At 39.5% G+C, this 18519-nt stretch overlaps 1 protein-coding gene and 1 non-coding gene across 2 annotated transcripts in view; one reads left to right on the forward strand and one right to left on the reverse strand.

Moving 5' to 3' along the window:
• PPM1L (protein phosphatase, Mg2+/Mn2+ dependent 1L) overlaps window positions 1–18519 on the forward strand; it is a 261472-nt gene that overhangs the window by 98990 nt on the left and 143963 nt on the right. The gene's annotated exons all lie outside the window — the stretch shown is intronic.
• TRNAV-CAC (transfer RNA valine (anticodon CAC)) lies at window positions 18063–18135 on the reverse strand. The gene has a single exon. It is a non-coding gene; the product is annotated as a tRNA-Val (tRNA).

Consider the following 18519-nt stretch of genomic DNA (forward strand, 5'->3'; position numbering starts at 1 on the left):
ACCTCTCTTTTTCTAATTCATCATCTCTCACACCAATTTTATACCCAAATAAAAGTTTTTTCTTTTTGCTCTTCTTTTTCTAATTCTTTTAGCTGGTAAGTTAAATTGTTTATTTGAGATTGTTATTCTCTGAGGAAGGCCTGTATCGCTGTAAACTTCCCTCTTAACACTGCCTTTGCTGCATCCCATAGATTCTGTGTGGCTGTGTTTTCATTGTCATCTATCTCAAAGTATTTTTTAATTTCTTCTTTGATTTCATCATTGACCCATTGACAAAAGCTTTTTAAAATTGTCTTTTTGGACTCTTAGAATCAAATTATCTTACAACTCTTTAAAGTAACTGAGAGAAAAGATGATCAGCAAATAATATATTGTTACTGGAAATTACTGAACTGTTTTTGAATTTTTCGTGAACTTTTGAAAGTACCTTAAGCCTTAATTGATTTAGCAGGAATCTTAAAATAAGATTCCTATTTACATTTTGGCCTAAAATCAGTTTCATGTTCTTTTTTTGTTTGTTTGTTTGTTTGTTTGTTTGTTTTACAATAGGACAGACAAGCTGGTTAATATGCTTTTTTCATTTCTATCCTTTTATTTCAGGACATATATCTAAGTGTTACTCTAGGTTTTCCGTCTCCCCCTGCTTCTCCAATTTACACCTTACACTGTTAGGATGTAACTAAAATTATATTCGTTATAGGTGACTTTCCTTGACACATCATATTTCCTAGTCTTCCCTTTCCTTTCTTTTCGTTGGGTGTTTAAATCTAGAAACTTTCCTCCTGAATAAACTATTTTTTAGTCAGTATTGCAAACAGGCAATTGTCAACCTCATCTTTGTAGGTGATATACTTGAAAATAGGATTCATTTTCTCCTTTGTTATTATGATTAAAAAATAACGATACTGTTTTGGTGAACAGCTGGTGAAATGCGGCTGACCTGGTGCAGCTGGTGCGTGCGATCAGTCTGAAGGTTAATAAGCAGCTGTGCTGAAAGAGTCACTTTGGTTTAGTCCTTGTAATTGGCCACTTTCTTGGACATTGAGCTTCAAGACAGAATGTCTGTGACTCTTTAATGTATTTAACATATTTTCAAAAATGATCAGAATTCAGGCCAAATAACTGTAACCACTTGATTTTCTACTGGATTATGTTTTGATTGTCAGTCTTGGAGGGAAGTTGAGAAGTATATAAGCCTTAGGCTGATACTGTAGAAGAGCTTCTAAAACTGAGGAATTGGAGGCATCTTGTTTTAATCCTTCGTAACCCAGCCACATGCGTCAAACTGAGCACTCTTAAAACTTGATACTTTTAAAAGGGTAGGAGACCTATTTTTCTGTGTACGGTGGACAGATACTCAGGTGACACTTACTGCTGTTCACCTCTGTTCTCCTAACCCTGGTGTCAGAGAATGAAGGCTCTGTCATTTTTCACATGGGGAGAGAGGTGGCTGGCAGCAGGTACAATATCGATGACTTCCTGGACTGTGGCTTGTCCTCAAGGTGCCCTGCCAAGACTTGAGTGTGGGGGGAGCTGGAGGCTTCGGGTCAGGTTTTAGGCCTCCCCTGCACTGCACGGCCAGCACAGAAACCCCAGGAGTCCTGGCCTGTGTCAGCCCATGTCAGCCCTGACACCAAAGCAGGACCTAATTGTCACTGGCCCCTCTTCCTTGAATGTGTTTCAATAAAAATCTGGTTTTTTCCCCCATTGGCTTTTTTCCACCTAAGACTAAATCTGAGGAATAGGGATCTAGTAATTGCAACTGCTTTATTTTACTGACATGGACAAAGTTTAGTGACATTGTCATGATTTCAGTCTTAGTACAAAGTTATCTATACTTTAAATCAAACACACTTAATATTTGAATCTGAACATATTTAATATGACAGTTAGTTTCTCTTTTCCAAAGTGAGGAAATTGCAAACAGGGCTTTAAGGACATCTCTTGTGTAGCTGGATAGAAACATTTCAGATTCATGAAACTTAATACCTTTGCCCTTAAGTTACAGCTTTGGGTTGAAAACTCTGAGGTTCAGCCCTTTGTTCTCTAGGGGGATCTTTTGTTTGAATAGAATTTCTAGAGCTGTGCTATGAGCAGAAGTTGTATCTGAGCTCTGGACTTGGAGTCTGGGCTTTACCACACACTTCCTTAGAACATATGCTTAAATCACGCAGCTCATCTAATGCTAGATTTCCTCGTCTGTGCAATGATGTCTTGCTCCCCAGGGTGTTGTGAGGTTTTCACGAACTCATGAAATCTAGTAGTACAGCACCTGGGACGGAGGAGCTTCCTTCTTCTTTCCCTTCTCTCCAGCCCACGTTAATAACTGGACTTTTAGGAGCATTAGGGTAGAGGTAGGGCTTTAAAGTGATCATTATCATCGTAGTGACAACATAACTATTTAGACATAAAATTTTCTGCCTCTTTTGTGAATTTCCTATTCATATCCTTTACCCATTTCCTTATTGTTTGCTCATCTTTGGTTTGATTCGTAAAAGCTCCTAGCTGTTAAACCTTATGTTAGACATGTTGTAAATATTTTTTCTGTTTTGCCTTTTAACAGTATAGATGGTAATTTTTGCTGTGTAGAAGTTTAAAGGTTTGCTTTCATGTCATGAGATCTGTTGTTTTTCTTCGGATATAAGAGCCGTTGATTATGTGGCATACATGGATTTTAGATATCTCAAAATGTGAAAAAACAAAGTGTTGTATTCAATAGAGTAAAGTCTAATCTTTTTTTCATAGTTCCTGCCTTTGGAGTTGCATGTGTGCGTTTGTGTATACAAATGTTTGTATGTATGTAAATTGGGCTTATTTTCAGGACTTAAAGGAAAGATGTTGCAGCCATGACTGGGTATGGGAATGTTCTTTCTAGCCAAGAAAATTCTGGAAAGAATGTAGTTGCATAGAGCTCAGAAGCCCTGGCATGTACTTCTGGTATTGCTGTGGGATAATTTAGCCTTGCCTTGTCTGTTGTGGCCATAATCACATACTGCGTGTCCAGCTGTCACTGTAACTTGGTCCCTCCTGATAGCTATCTCTGTGGTGGCAACAACTCAGAATTTGCCCTGAGGACTGGATTAGCATTGCTTGCCAGCACCTGCCACTAACTTAAGGAGAAAGGAGGGGAGGGGGATGCTGAACCCTGTAAAGCAGGCCACAAAGTAGAAGGCTAAGGTACCAGGTAAAGGCTCTCCAGTCAGAGAGCTATGACTACTCCTTCACCACAGCAGGAAAGTTGTCCTGCCCTCCTCTCCAGAAATGAGTCAAGGTTGGACTGAGGCCAACAAGCAACTGTCCTCCTAAAGTAATCCAAGAATATAAGACTGTAATACAAGTTTGTCTCTTTGGGAGTCAAGACACCAGAAGTGTCTAAATAGTTCAAAAAGGACTTTAAATGCATTATACATTTTAAAAAACCATGCCACTGTAATAATTAAGAGCTACATGTTCTGGTGCAGGGCATAGTAATCACCAGCAAATCATTAGCTTATGATGTCACAGTGTCCTGAGACCTACAACACAGACAGGGCGGGGGACACCCACAGAACACTGCATCTCCGTGGTAATTCATGAATTGTGACAGTTCTTTGTCATGTCTATGCTTTGGCAGGTAATGGTGTCTTTACAGCCATTGAATCTAAAGGCTTAAGATTGTAATTTGTTGTCTGAAGCTGATAATTAGACTTACTGAGGTCCCCCCACATAAGATACGCCCTTAAAATTTATGAAAATAGAATAATAGGGAATTATTTAATTTGTCTTTTGTAATGTTTCATTTAATCAAATATTGTAGCATGGTTTTTGCTCTTGGTAAATCCTGAAATAAAAATGGTGATGATAATAATAATAATTAATAATAATAAATAAGAGTGAAGGTAGCTGGGTGAAAGAGTAGTTATTTTTAAATTTTAATAGACAAGTGGGACATGCGCATCATCTATTGAGCACACCTTTGTAATTTCTCAGAAATTAAATAGCTTGACCCTTTGATTAAATCCAAAGCTGGAAATTTTAAAAGGTAACTTCAGAGTAATTGGTTTGAAATCCAAGGACCTATTCCGGGATGCTTTAGAAATTTTACTCCCTGTTTACCCCAGCTTTTAAAATGTGTGTAAATGTCAAGGCTTCAGTTTTAAAGTCTGCTGTTAGACTTCTCTAAACTGTTCTCTTATAATTGGCCTTGTTTGAATCCTTTTTGGATTTGAACTTGAGTGAGAAGAGGAGATGATTTGGGAGAAGTATTTAACAGTGGGATCTAAAAACCAAAACAAAAAGAGATTGAAGGGACAGTTCTGATTTATTCCAGAGGAGCAAGGCTAGAAAGGTGATACATTATTGTGAAGGTCTTCCTGCATATGAAGTGTTTGGTTTTAGTCTGTGGGGATTAGCTGTTCTTCATCTCTGCAAAGGGCAAAATCAAAGGAAATGGTTTTAAGACCAAAACATGAAGAGGTCAAGGTTAGACAAAGAATTGTTTAGAAATGCTCGTTTGTTAAACTAAGTACCTCAACCTTCTAAACAAGACTAAAAACACCAATAATGCTACCCTGTTAATCTGATTTGGTTGTAGAATCTTGACTCTTCCTAGATGGCCTTTAAACTAATATGGAATGGTTAGCTATGTCTCAAAGTTATTTCCAGTTCTATGATTTAGTGATTTATTTTATTTTAGCAGACTCTGTAGCTAAATTATGTACTTATTTCCTTCCTTTTGTTCCTCTCTGCCTCTTTTTTGGGGGTGTAATATTGAGGAGTATTTTACATTTAGGTGTCATTTTAAGAAATTCATGTTAAAGTGGCCCCATTTACTGTGGTTTGTGTTGTATGTTTGGATATCGTAATTAGAACATTTTTATTGAGAAGGAAATGTCCACTTTTGTGTTCTAACTAAAGCATCCTTTTAATCTCTTACTCATTTTTTCAAGCAGTCCTTGAACACTAAAGTTACATGTAACACAGATCTCTTGTCCATCTTCCTCAGAACAATAATTTACAGAGAAATAAGTCTTTGCCCAAAATGAGATGCTCCTGTAGCGCTGCAAGGCTGTACGGGCTTTTAGCATGCACTGAACCTAACAGCTGGAAATGACTCAGTAGTTTAAGAAGTGTGTGTTTTCTGTCATTTTGCAGGGTGAGGGGTGAGGCTAAGAGACAAGGCATCTTAATTTTGGAGGGAAATGGTTTAGGGAGTTATTTATTGTTTCCACCTGTCTGGAAGAAATGAACAGTCCTTACAGAAGATGTCACTGGCCTGAATTACATTTTTAAAATAATCCATTATTATTTTCTTTCTTCTTTTTTCTACTTTTTTATCCTCTCTCTCTTTAAAGCTTCAACAACAACTCAGTATTTATTGAGCACTGCCATATTGCTGCATAGTAGGAACTGGGCACATAACGGTGAACAAAACAGGTCAGGTCCTTGCCCTCATAGAGGTGACGTTTTATCCATTATTTTGTGCTCACTTACAGGACAAGGCGTAAACCAGAATTAGTGCCTGAGATGTAGCACATAGTCAATATTTCAACTGTATTTTAATTTATTGTTAACGTAATATAGGAAAACACTAAATATACTACTAGTTTTACACACCTGAAATTTGTATAAAGGCATTAGGTATAAGTCATCCTTCGGTATCTGCAGGAGATTTTTTCTAGGATACCCGGGGATGCCAAAATCTGGATGCTCAAATTTCTCATACAAAATGATGTGGTAACACTAGGCCCTTGAAGGGATCCACAGATTCAGAAATTTGATCCTCAATAGTTTGAAACCATAGACGTGGAACCCGCAGGTACAGCAAGTCTACTGTACTGTTTGGGGTTTGGAGAGAATCATTTACTTATCTGTCAACATTTGCATTCAAAAGGTTGTGAGGGGTTTAGATAGATCCTTTATCCTAATATTAGGTGGTGTCTAACATGGTTTTTAAAAAATTAATGTGCAAAATTTCCTTCCATAGGAACAGTCACCTTGGCATGGAAAGTTTTCTGTCCCACCGTAACAGGGCACCTCCTTTCCTGCTGTTAGTACAGGTGAAGCAAGGGAAGTCTGTCTGTTCAGGCTAAGGCAAGGGTGGGTTTAAGGTTCTAATGAGCATGTGGGCATCCCTTTCCCTTAAAAGCCATGTTCTAAATACTGCTCTTATTTTGTAAACAATATTGCTAGCTCTAGTCGGCTGTAGACATTTTAAAACCAATTAGATATTTATGTGCATTTATTCATTGTTTGGAAAATTTTATTTTAAATTCAAAACACCTGACCTATAGGTAGACTTTGAAATATCTGGTGTGTACAAGCCCATCCACCATGAAGAGAACAGGTAGATTTCTACTTCTGGGATGTGCATACTTGTGTTAGAATTCGACCTGCTCCAGTAGAGTCATGATCTTAGTTAACCTCATACACTTCACTGTGAGGAATTTACATCATGGAATGAATATTTGGCCTTTATTCCAGGATGAAACCTGGTCATTAACCAGGCTCTTTTCTTACTCTTTGCTTCCAGAAAATGGTATGATCTTTCTTTTCAAAGTTGTTGAGGACTGTTAGTTTTCTGTGTATGTCAGACATCTGCTGGGGTTTTTGGCTACTGAACCTCTGTTCTTACTTGGGGTGAATTATTTTCCATATGGGCCCCTGTGGGAGGCAGGATTTCTCCTCCAAAAGGGACCAGATCCTCCTCCTTCCTGTCCCTGGGATGCTAGGTCTCAGGCATGTGACTTAGGCCAAGCCAATCAGAATTACTCAGAATTTGGAATCTTGAGAGTGTGACTCAAAGAAGCATTGACATTTTGTTCTTGTTAGCAGTCGTGGTGTTGAGAGCCCAGCAACACCACTGTCCAGTCATAGCAGTGGTGGTGAGAAGGGTGTATTAACCAGCTTCTTTGTGGCCCAGACTCCTGTTTCCCAGCCTCCCTCCATCCTCCCTTGATTCTGGCTCATTTCCAGGCCAGGTTTTCAGCTTTTCCTTTGAGCTTAAAATTCTCAGCACCCTTCAAATGAACTCTTTTTTTTTTCTTCTTTAAGTCTCCCTAACTTGGTTTCTATTGCTTTTAACCAAGTACTCTGACTGTTTCGTTGTGGGAAATCTAATTGTGGCTGATTACATTTTCCAAAAATGATCCCACCAATATGTTTCCCACGCGATTGCTCTTCTTACAGTGTGGTTTTACAGTCCTCCAGTGAGAGGTGGGACATCTCTGTTCCCACTCCTTAAACCTGGGTGGATCAACAGAATGTGGTGGAATTACCGATAGGGGTTACGTCCAAGGTGAGGCCATAAAAGATAACACTGTTTCCTCCTGGTTCTCTTTCTTTCTTGTGGCCTATGCCTTGTGAGCCCTGAGTCCAGATGCTCTGAATCTCCCACGTTGGGGAGATCACATGGAAAGGCTACATGGGGTTGGGGGGGGGGTGCCAGAGGAGCCCCAGCTGTTCTAGCTCCCAGCTGATCGAGTTTTCCCTGTTTAGATGACGTTTAGCCATGTGAGTGAGTAAGCTTTTCAGATGATGTCAGCCCCAGCCTTTGAGCTGGCCCAGCAGATGCTGAGTGGAGCAGAAATAATATCTTCATTGAGCCCTGTCCAGATTGCAGATTCATGAACAAAATAAACATTGCTATTGTCTGAAGCCGCTTTGGGTTTATTATGCAGCATTATCTTTCTGGAACTATAGCTATTATAAACATGCAAACTAGGACACCTGAGTTGCAAATCCTAGCATAGAATCACGCCTTCAGATTCTTAAAAGGCAGAGTTACTGATATGGAATGGACTTACTGATCTAGTTTCCCCCTTTTGCATTTTACAGATTGAGAGGTACTCGTTTGGTCTTCTGTAGATTACTTGGTTGGAATAGCATTACAGAGCTTTACAAAATATTGTGGCTGTCTTCAATATCGAGATGTTAAAAATATTTGTTTCCCAAATATTTATGGTAGCTTTACACCTGATTCCACCATGACCATGACACAGTGTTGCCTGGCAGTGCCCTGTGTGTGGGTCATCGCTAACTGTAAATTTATTTCCTCCAGTAAGAGTCTAATACATCTTTCAAGAGGCAAGATGACAACCCTACTTTTCTCTTGGGTTGGATGTCCCACTTAACAGAAGGGGGTTTAGAGGGAGTTTTAGAAATTAAGTAAAAATGGCCAAAAGTTATTGAGGATTTACCATGTGCCAGGCACTATGCTGCGTGCCTCCAGGTCATCTCATTTAATCATCACAGCCATCTTATGAGGTACATTTTATGACTCTCCCTGTTTTATGGGTGAGACAGCACATTTAGGTTTAAGTAAATGTCCAGGTCACATAGCTAGCAGCTGGGATTTGAACCCAGGACTGTATGTGTGTCCAGGGTCAGTGTATTTGTAACCACCATGCTGTACAGCCAGAGTGGCTGTGAGTGATGCTTCAGTGTTTTAGTTCACTTCTCCCTCTTCCTCATCCTAGATTACCTTTAAGGCCCCTAACTGTCAACGACTACACACACACACACACACACACACACACACTCTCTCTCTCTCTCTCTCTCTCTCTCTCTCTCTCTCTCTAGCCCTTTTCACACATTTCTCTTTTGAAGATACATTTTTTCATACCTTCTCCCATTTGCTATAAGCCCTGATCTTGACGTATTTTAAGGGGCTCCATGTTTTTAGGAAAAGATTGAGAACATAAGCTTTATGGGGATCTTAAGGGCCTCTGTGGCGTCTGTGTTCGCCAATCCTTAGAATCACTTCTATTATTTTGTAGGAATTGCACAAGTATCCAAATGATGCAGAATAATTTATCCTTCATGATGACACTAATTGTTAAGTATTTAAACTAGAAGATTCCTACCTCGAGTACTTCAAATTTGAGTGACTGTGACAGTGATTCAAGGGTCTGAGGGCTTCTGAAGGAAAAACCTGGAGACCGTTGTTTTGTGTGTGTGGATGTGTACCCTGCCGCCCTTGCTACCTGGGATGATGTCAGCAAACTATGCTGACGTGGAGTCGAAGGAGAACAAGGAAAATTACACTGCTGTTGCGTGAGGTCCCGATGACTGTAGTGCTTGTTTTTAATACGTACATCACGCCTAGCTTCCTCAGCATAGATGATTTATGGGAGAAAACTGGTCAACAAGATGTTAGAAGAAATTCACCTCTGGGCCCCTCACCAAATCCCAGATCTCCTCTCTGAAGGTCCTCCTCTACATTACTGCAGACCCTGTGCTATCACATGTGCCAGCACCACCGAGTTTTATATTTAGAGGAATTGATTTCCTAGCAAACAACAAGCCCCTGGAAGCTCAGCACTTCTTAATACTCTGCATCGAGTTACCAGAAGTCCTTTTAATATAGAGGCTTTGTGAGGGCATGATTGTAATGGTCAGAGTTGTCTTATTGGGGAGGTGGGCGTGTCTTATTTTCCCTAATGACATAGAAGGGAATGAAAAAAAGACTTCATGTTGTTTTTATCTTGCACACAGCAACCTGAGCCCAACAGGCGACAAAAAGCCTTTGCTGTTTTTATATTCTTTGAGAATGACGTCTGCATCTAGGCTGAAGACCCCCAACTACAGAGGAAAAGAAGTTTTACAAATTAGCCACAGAGAAAGGGACATTGCCACATTCTAGGGCATCTAGGTTTGCAAGAATCCAGCCAAGGACACAGCTTTGCCTTATTTCTTACGTCTAATATTTGCTCTGGTGTTTCACTGCAGGGACCTAGATTTAACTGGAATGCTCTTCTAAGGGCTATTTATTATGAGCCGTGTGTGTTATAAGTATAAATCCATCTTCAAATATTATATTCACAATTTAAATATTCACAGTTTAAAAATTCTTCTTAGATAGCTTTATTTTCAGCAGAGGGTCTTCCTTTTTTTTTCCCATCAGGCAGGAGAGAGAGCTGACCTTTGTCATCCTTAGAGTTCTTCCCAACTCCCAGTTCACGGCGAGCTGGGGATGCCCAGTCATTTCTGCTGAGATGCCTCTTGTCTCAGTGTGCACTTCCTCTTAACGTCTAACAGCTCTCTGTTGCTTTCTGACTGTACGTGGCTCGTAGAAATCATTTTGTTTGTTGAGGCTGGGCACCCATTGCGTGCCATCTCCTCTCCATAGGTCATTCCTTACATTGGCCCAGCTGGACCGCATGCAGATGATTCAGCTCACACATGCATTGGCATATGCAAACAAAAGCTTTTCTTATCTTTACTTAGAATTGGAGTCAGGTCTAGAGAGAAGCCATGGAAGAGAAATTCCAGGGTTGGGACCTGTATTAGTCTCTTCAGGCTGCTGTAACAAAATATGATGGGACTGGATTGCTTAAACCACATTTATTTCTCACAGCTCTGGGCAGTCCAAGATCGAGGTGCCGGCAGATTTGGTTCCTGGTGAAAGCCCTCTTCCAGGTTTACAGACAGCTGCCACCTCACTGTGTCCTTGCCTGGTGGAGTGAGAGAGAGCGCGTGCATGAGTAAGCTCTCTGATGTCTCACGAGGGCACCAATCCCATCCTGAGGGCCCCATCCTCATGACCTCATCTAAGCCTAATTACCCCTCAAAGGCCCCACGTCCAAATACCACTGGAGTTAATTTCAAGACGTAAATTTTCAGGGCATACAAACATTTCAGTCCGAAACAGGGTCCCTTTTCAGATCAGCTGGATGAACCTACAGATGTGTTAACTGGAAAAGCAGAAGAACCTAGGAGAAGCATCTCCCTCTTAAACGTGCAGACACTTCTTAAAAATATCAGTTCCAGGACAGGGGAGGCACAGGTGATCCTTTCCATCGTAATGTGGAACATCTCTGCATATTCAATTTAATAGGATATGTGCTCAATGCTAACAGCATGTCTGAACAAATTTCATTTATTTATGCCAGGTGGAGGAATTCCGCTGTGGTTAGATCCTCCCCAGAAACCACCACTAAGCTCTGACGTTTATTAAACTCAGAACCTGAATCATTAGCAACTAGTTCCACTTTGCTCAAGGATAGTGAGGACACCCTGTGTATGAGGGGAAGTATTTGCCTTTTATGTTTTGAATGTAGCAAAGAAGGCAAACAGAACCACATCTTCATATTAAGGGTTTGGAAGGTTATATCCTGCCACAGGAGTGACTAATGAGCATTCCCATGTATGTGGCCCTGATTGTGTGCTTCTGAGAAGAAAATGCTACTTCTTCTTTCTCCCCTCTCTATTCAAGGTTGCCCAGCCTTTGGGGGGAAATATTGTGTGTAACTTCTAATTTTTTTTTCAGTTGGATTAGCCACATTCTGAAGCTGAGCAGTTCCATCCCAAGAATGAATGAATCCTCTCTAGACTGTAGATTGGAGAACTAGAGCCTTTTATGCCTAGATCTTAATTAAGGAAACTAGATCTATCTCAGGTAGATGGGAGTATCAGACTCACAAAGAGAGAGCTCTCCCCAAGGACCCCTCCCTGTTCCTGTCACCATGAATGCTCATTATGTTTCCTTTGGCTCACTGGCTCTAGATGAGGTACTGATGGGCGAGGGAAAGCAAAGGGACAAGAGGAGGGGATTTTTGCCCCAAGGATCTGATAAATTAACTGGAGAATGTATACACATGAATATGTTTAGTAACAATTTCGGCTGCATGTGATTAAAAGCAAGAATGAATTGGAAGATAGTTTCTGGAGGACTTGGTTCATCGAGTTGGAATCCCATGGGATGCTTGTTGGTGAAACACAGTCTTGGGTTTTACCCTCCGGAGTTTCTGATTCTATCAGTCTGGGGCGGGGCCAGTAATCGGGATTTCTAACAAGTTCCCAGCTGGTGCTGCTGCTGCTGCTGCTGCTGCTGATTCGGAGGCCACAGTTGCTGACTGCTGCTCTTGGAAGGAGATCAGGGAACAGAGAGGTGATGACAAAAGGTATGGTTGACATGTATTGAGATGGTACCTCCTGCCGTCCCCCCAGTGCTGCAGTTACCCACGCTTCTGTTTTCTGGCCCCATTTTAAGAGGACAGCTTGTAGCCCTCTAAAATATATCCACTTTTGATATCATAAGCAGAGAGCATGCTTTTTCCTATAATTAGGTAATTCTCCACAAGGAGAGGAAATTTATACCATCTTCTTGGCAACAGTAGAAGGAGAGAAACAATATTCTTGGTTTTGCTTAGCCATTATTATTTTCTCTTTCACCATTCTCTTACTTTCAGCATTCGCCCCTACATTCCCTAAAGTAAATTAAGAATTTGTTTCTGCAGCCAAATGCAAATAGGAAACACGTGTTTTTGGATTCACAACCAATTAAGTTAAAATTAGGAAAATGGAGAGGAGAAACATTTAGAAATTATGTAGGGTGAAGAGTTCAGAAAACAAGCTTCCTTGGAAGGAGTTATTTCGTGCTTTTTAGAAGAACACTTGCTGACTGAGTATATATACATTTCTAGAGAAGAAATGCATTAAGTTTCCTATCCCCTAGAAGGCGGTTTGCCATAATGTTTTACTGCAGCGAAATGGGAGGTTTTATTGCTATGAAGTTAGTAGCAATTCAGATGATTTTACTCCTAAATATGTGTTCCTGCTACTTTGTATTACTTAGGGAAAAGTATTCTGCAGTTTTTAAATTTTTTTTAAGCAAGGAATCTTTACTTAAATGCACTTGAATCCTTACTTAAATGCATCTGAAGTTCCTATCAAATACCAGTACAAACAAAATACAAAGTTTTCCTACAATATCTCTGTCCGCTGCTGAAACCAGCTCTTAATCTGCCAATAACTTAATGTTGACTTAATCAAGTTGATTCTGGACATTTTGAGCAGGAACAAGTTACCACAAGTCCTACTCCTCTCCAACCCAGATCTTGCAGCTTTATCCCTTTCCTCTATTCTCTTCCAGTGATACACGTTCAACTCCCCAAATACGGTGATACTAGGATTTAGGGGTTTAGTGAAACTTGGTGTATATTTCATAGGACAGTAGTTCTTTGTTTTACTTTATGGTAATTTTGCAAATGCTTGCTTGCATGTGGTTCTTAATATAGAGAGCAGCTTGTTATTTTTTTCCCCTACTTTTTTCAGCAGCATTTAAAAAAATACCACTCTCTAAGGTAATGTTCTATCTTGAAGCATACCAGTGCATATGTATAATTAAGCACTAAGGAGGACGGTACTATTTTTTTTTTTTTTTGCAAAGATTTTAACTACAGGATCCGAAAATAATCCTTTGGATGTGACAGTGCAGGTTACATGATGTCTATTACTTTTGTTCTATTTTTACTTCTATGAAGATTGAGGACCTGTTTTCAAGAGAGGACATCATTTCTCTAAATGTTTTCTTCCAAGTTTTGTCATGACAAGGAAACAACTGAATTGTACTATCAATTTCTGGAAACAGTTACCAATTTTTTCTTAATTTGGAAATAGCATTGGAACAGGTTAGGAGAGGATAGCTGAGCCTGATTTGTACATAATTCTGTTCTTGACCACTATCTTTTCAGAATAATTTTAAGACATTCCCCCTCTTCTTTCTTAAGATGGTAGAATCCTCTAACAAGACTCTTTTATCTCCAGTTTTCATTCTCTTAACACTAGAATTTTAATGATTTCGGAGTCTGCTTCCATTTTTAACTATTCTCTTGAGTGGTTTTTTTTTGTTTTGTTTTATTTTTTTAATATTTATTCTTTCTGTTTTCAGAGTTGATGGAGTTTTCATGCCATGGTGCACATTCAGTGACCTTACTCTCTTGTAATTTTTGTCTTATCTCCCAAGATGCTTCTCGAAACAGTCAAGTAATGACTATATATTTGATATCATTAATCTTTGAGGAGAGGGAAGGAGAAATATAATTCATCTCATATATATGGTTGAATAACACTTGCAAATTTGATCTTAATCTTAATTCCCAAGATATATGAATAATGCTTTTACTACTAGTTGGTATGATCTGTTTCCTTTACAGTTATTTGTAAGAGTAGGCATCATCTAAAAGGAGAGGAAGGATCTGATTTCTGGATCCTCCTGAACCTTTCCCAGGCTACCATGTCTGGCCCAGAGTAAGCACTTGACTGAAGTTTGAGTGAACTAATTAATTAATGAATAAAGGAAAATGGAAAGCTTTAAGGAAAAGTATGCATATTTTAGTCATGGGCTCAAGGTAGTTACTAAACTGTACTATAAAAAAGATAGAACTTTTGGTTTACTTCATAACTTTAAAATGTTTTTATTAGACTTTTTTTTTTTTAGAACAGTTTTATATTTACAGCAAAATTGAGTGGAAAGTACAGAGGTTTCCCATATACCACCCACGCCCAAACATATACATGGCCTCCCCCATTATCAACATCACCCACCAGAGTGATTGGTATGTGTGTTACAGTTGATGAGTCTACAGTGTGACACATCATCCCTCAGACTCCATAGTTTACATTAGGGTTCACTCCTCAGTGTTGTCTTTTCTGTGGGTTTGGATAAATGTATAATGATATGCATCCACCGTAGCAGGATCATACAGAGCAGTTTCACTGCCCTAAAAACCCTCTGCTCTGCCTGTTCATCCTTGCCTCCACCCTAACCCCTGGCAACCACTGATCTTTTTACTATCTTCATAGTTTTGCCTTTTCCAGAATGTCATGTAGTTGAAATCATATAGTCTATAACTATTTTAGATTGACTTCTTTTACTTAGTAATATGCATTTAAGGTCCTTCCGTGTCTTTTCATGGCTTGATAACGCATCTCTTTTTAGTGCTGAATAATTTCCGCTGTCTGGATATACCACAGTTTATTTATTCATTCACCTACTGAAGAATGTCTTGGTTGCTTCCAAGTTTTGGCAATTATGAATAAAGCTACTATAGATATTCATGTGCAGGTTTTTGTATAGACATAGTTTCCAACTCCTTTTAGTGAAAACAAAGTAGCGTGATTTTTGGATTGTGTAGTTTCGTAGGAAATTGCCTCACTGTCTTCCAGAGTGGCTGTATGATTTTGCATTCCCATATTGCTCCACATCCTCACCAGCATTTATTTGGTGTTGTCAGTATCCCAGATTATGGCCATTCTAAGAGGTGTGTAGTGGCCTCTTATTGTTTTAATTTGCATTTCTCTGAGGACATGTGTTGTGGAGCATGTTTTCATATACTAATTTGCTGTCTATATATCTTTAGTGAGGTATCTATCAAGGTCTTTAGCCTGTTTATTTTTTTTTTTAAATCAGGTTGTCTGTTTTCTTATTCTTTAGTGTTAAGAGTTCTTTCTATGTTTTAGGTAAGTCCTTTATCAGATATATCTTTTGCTATTATATTCTCCCAGCCTGTGGCTTGTATTTTCATTCCCTTGAGCTGAATTGATTTTACTTTAATTTTTGAGTACATGGCATAGTCACATTGTATAAAATTTAAAAGATGTTGTATTCATTTCTTGGGGTTGCCATACAAAGGACCACAAACTGTGGGTGGATTTAAACAACAGAAATTTATTCTCTCACAGTTCTGGAGGCCACCAGTCTGAAACCAAGGTACTGTCAGGGCCCTGGTCTCTCTGAAGGCTCTAGGAAAGCATTCTTCCTTTCCTCTTCTAGCTTCCACTGGTCAAGAGATAGCCTTGGCTTGCAGCTGCATCACCCCAGTCTCCGCCCTTGTCATCACATTGGGCTCTCCCTGTGCACCCCTCTGTGTCTGCATCCAATTTCCTCTCTTCTTATAAGGACATTAGTCATTGGATTAGGGCCCACCTCAATCCCCTACGACCTCACATTCATAGATGTGGGGCGTGGTGTTAACGCTCGAACGTATCTCTTTTGGGGGGCACGGTTCTACCCATTCAGATGTCCCCAGGTCACCCAGCTGCCCTACTCAGAGGCTAGCAATGTTATTTTAGTTATTTTAAATAGCAGCAATGAGTCTAAAAGTGATAATGGGGGAAAGTCTCATTTTCTCCTTTAAGAATCATTTTTTTTTCTCATCTGTTTCATTCATCAAAACTTCCTGGTTTTTAGTCATCAGATTTCTCCCATGTCCTCAGCTAGGTTCAGGGATGGGGAAGAAAAGATGAAATGTTTAAGTACAAACTAAATATAGTGAACCTGTATTAATCATTGAGTGAAACATATTCTATATTCATGTGAGTCCCTCATTAAATGTCAGACATTGTGTGTGTAGCACTTAATCACTCACTGGCACAAAGTAGATTGTTGCTAGTTTTAAATCCAATAACATTAAAGCCTATATCATTGGTTGTGAGATTTCTTATTTAGATATGTGTTATTAAATGGTTTTGAATTGACTTTGTTGCTAGGTATGTAATATATTGTGAAAATGATGCTATTAAAATAAGGTACGACTATCTTGAATCAGGAGGAATTTATGAAGGGTTGTTCTGTTCCATGATACATAACAAAATCCAGTACCTTCTAAAGATATAAAATATATGTACAAAAACTGTATACAGTGCTGCATAGTAGCATATTAAATGATCTGCAAAGCCCTGCAGTAAGCAACCAACATGTCTAACTTTGTTTAGTCTACAGTTTCCCATAAATCTATTTTAAAAAATTGTACCTCTCATTACTATTATTCCCTAGAATACGCTTGGAGAAATGAGGATTTAAAGGCAGAAGGTAGAGTTAAAATATTAAGTCAGAAGCCAGGCAGTGAGTTAGGGCAGAAAGGCAGAACTTTTATGCTGCCTATCTCCTATTGGAGGGGACTTATGTTCTTTCTGTTGCCAGAGGAACCATTGACTTTGCTGTCTAAGAGGTGGTGAGGGGTGAAGGATAGGAGAAAGAGCCTGGGTTTGGGGGTTAGACAGGTCTGGTGTGAAGCCCAGCACTGCCATGTACTAGTTATGTGACCTTAGGTGGCTACATTTTTCTTTACCTATATGGGAGGAAAACACAGTTCCTATCCCTGAAGAATTTGCCATCTCATTGGAGGATGAGACTTGAAGACCTATAGTCATATAACAAGAATATGATTATTGATTTAAGAGATATACACAGTGGCTGAGAGTTTTTAAAGGAGGTGGAAGCCAGCCAAGAGATATACACAGTGGTTGGGAGATTTTAAAGGAAGTAGAAGCCAGCCAATTGTGGACAATCTGGAAATGCTTCACAGAAGACCTGGCATTTAGATAGGCAGGTCTTCATGGGTTAGTAAGACTGACATTTGGAGACCCAATAGTGAGGAGTGCATTCCAGGCAGAGCAAAAGGCAAGAGCAAAGATATGAAGACAGGAAAGGAAGGACATTTAAGGGATAGCAAATGGCCTTATTTCTCCAGAGACAGTGGAGATTAAGAAGCCATTCTGCTTTGTGGCCCATGTGCTGTAAGGGACCCAGTGGTACAGATAGTTGTAGCAGTGCTGGTGTAAACACAGGCAGTATCGGTAGCTTTGAAGTAGACTAATGCATTTAATCATCACTGTGGTACCATTATACCAGGTAAATAACCTTGTACTTGAATAAAATTTAGCTTTTGCTGGATGTTCGTAAAAATTTGGCCCCTCTACTAAAGTGTCAGGACACTTAGTAGAGTGACCAGTAATATAAGACGGCACAGAGTCCCCATACAGTGAACAGGACCAGTTTCATAAATATTTCAGGATTTCTAAATTATCTTCCCAAATTAGTGTTGAGGGAAAGTGTAAGAGATGAGTATGGCTTTAACACCATTCAGTAAGGTGAAACCCCCTTAACCTCGGAAAATTTACTGGGCTAATGTGCGGCATGAGTCCTGTGAAGTCCTGATCTAGCCTGTGGCGTTTCCCAAGCTCATGGGACCTCAGAACCCATTTTCTCCTGAGTTTGTATTAACATCTCCCCAAGACGTTCTCTTCCAGTCATCAGGTTCTTTTTACCTGTGGAGCTTTGTCAAAAGCAGATGATCTACTTACCCTTCTCCTTACTTGTATCCCCTTCCAGTGTATCAGCCTTTTGGTGGGGTAGGGGCAGGACAGGTACTCAGAGAGCTAGGAACAATGTAGGCTCCCTGGCAATTCTGATAGCTCTTGTTTATGCCTTGAGCCTCTCTCTCCCTCTCTCTTTTTTTTTTTTTTTTTTTTTTTTTTTTTCTGTTTTTTGGGGGAGGTAATTAGGTTTATTTATTTTATGGAGGTACTGGGGATTGAACCCAGGACCTCATGCATGTGATGCATGCACTCTGCCACTGAGCTATACCCTCCCCCTCAACATCTCACTTTTTATCCCCACCCCTTCCTTGACCTGGCCTAAGAGATCATAAATCATTCTGTCAGTTGCATGAACAGTTAAGGCTCACTCTCCTAATCCCTAATTGTTAAACTTTTGTAAGAAAAACCTTAGTAAAAAGTTGTGAAGAAAAATGTAAATACAAACATGTAAGCAAAGGCAAAGTTGGTTGTAGACCACCTCTAGGAGAGCAGTAGATCATTGGACTAGAGTGTAATACGCCTGGACTATAATCATGCGAGGAAATATATGTTAGAATTTATAAGCTTATTGATAAGTCTAATTAACTTCACTCTGAATATTTTAAATCTACATTGATATATCTTTAAACTAAACAATACAGTGTGGAGACAACTTTC

Source organism: Camelus dromedarius, chromosome 2 (genome assembly GCF_036321535.1).
Source record: "Camelus dromedarius isolate mCamDro1 chromosome 2, mCamDro1.pat, whole genome shotgun sequence".
NCBI lineage: Eukaryota > Metazoa > Chordata > Mammalia > Artiodactyla > Camelidae > Camelus > Camelus dromedarius.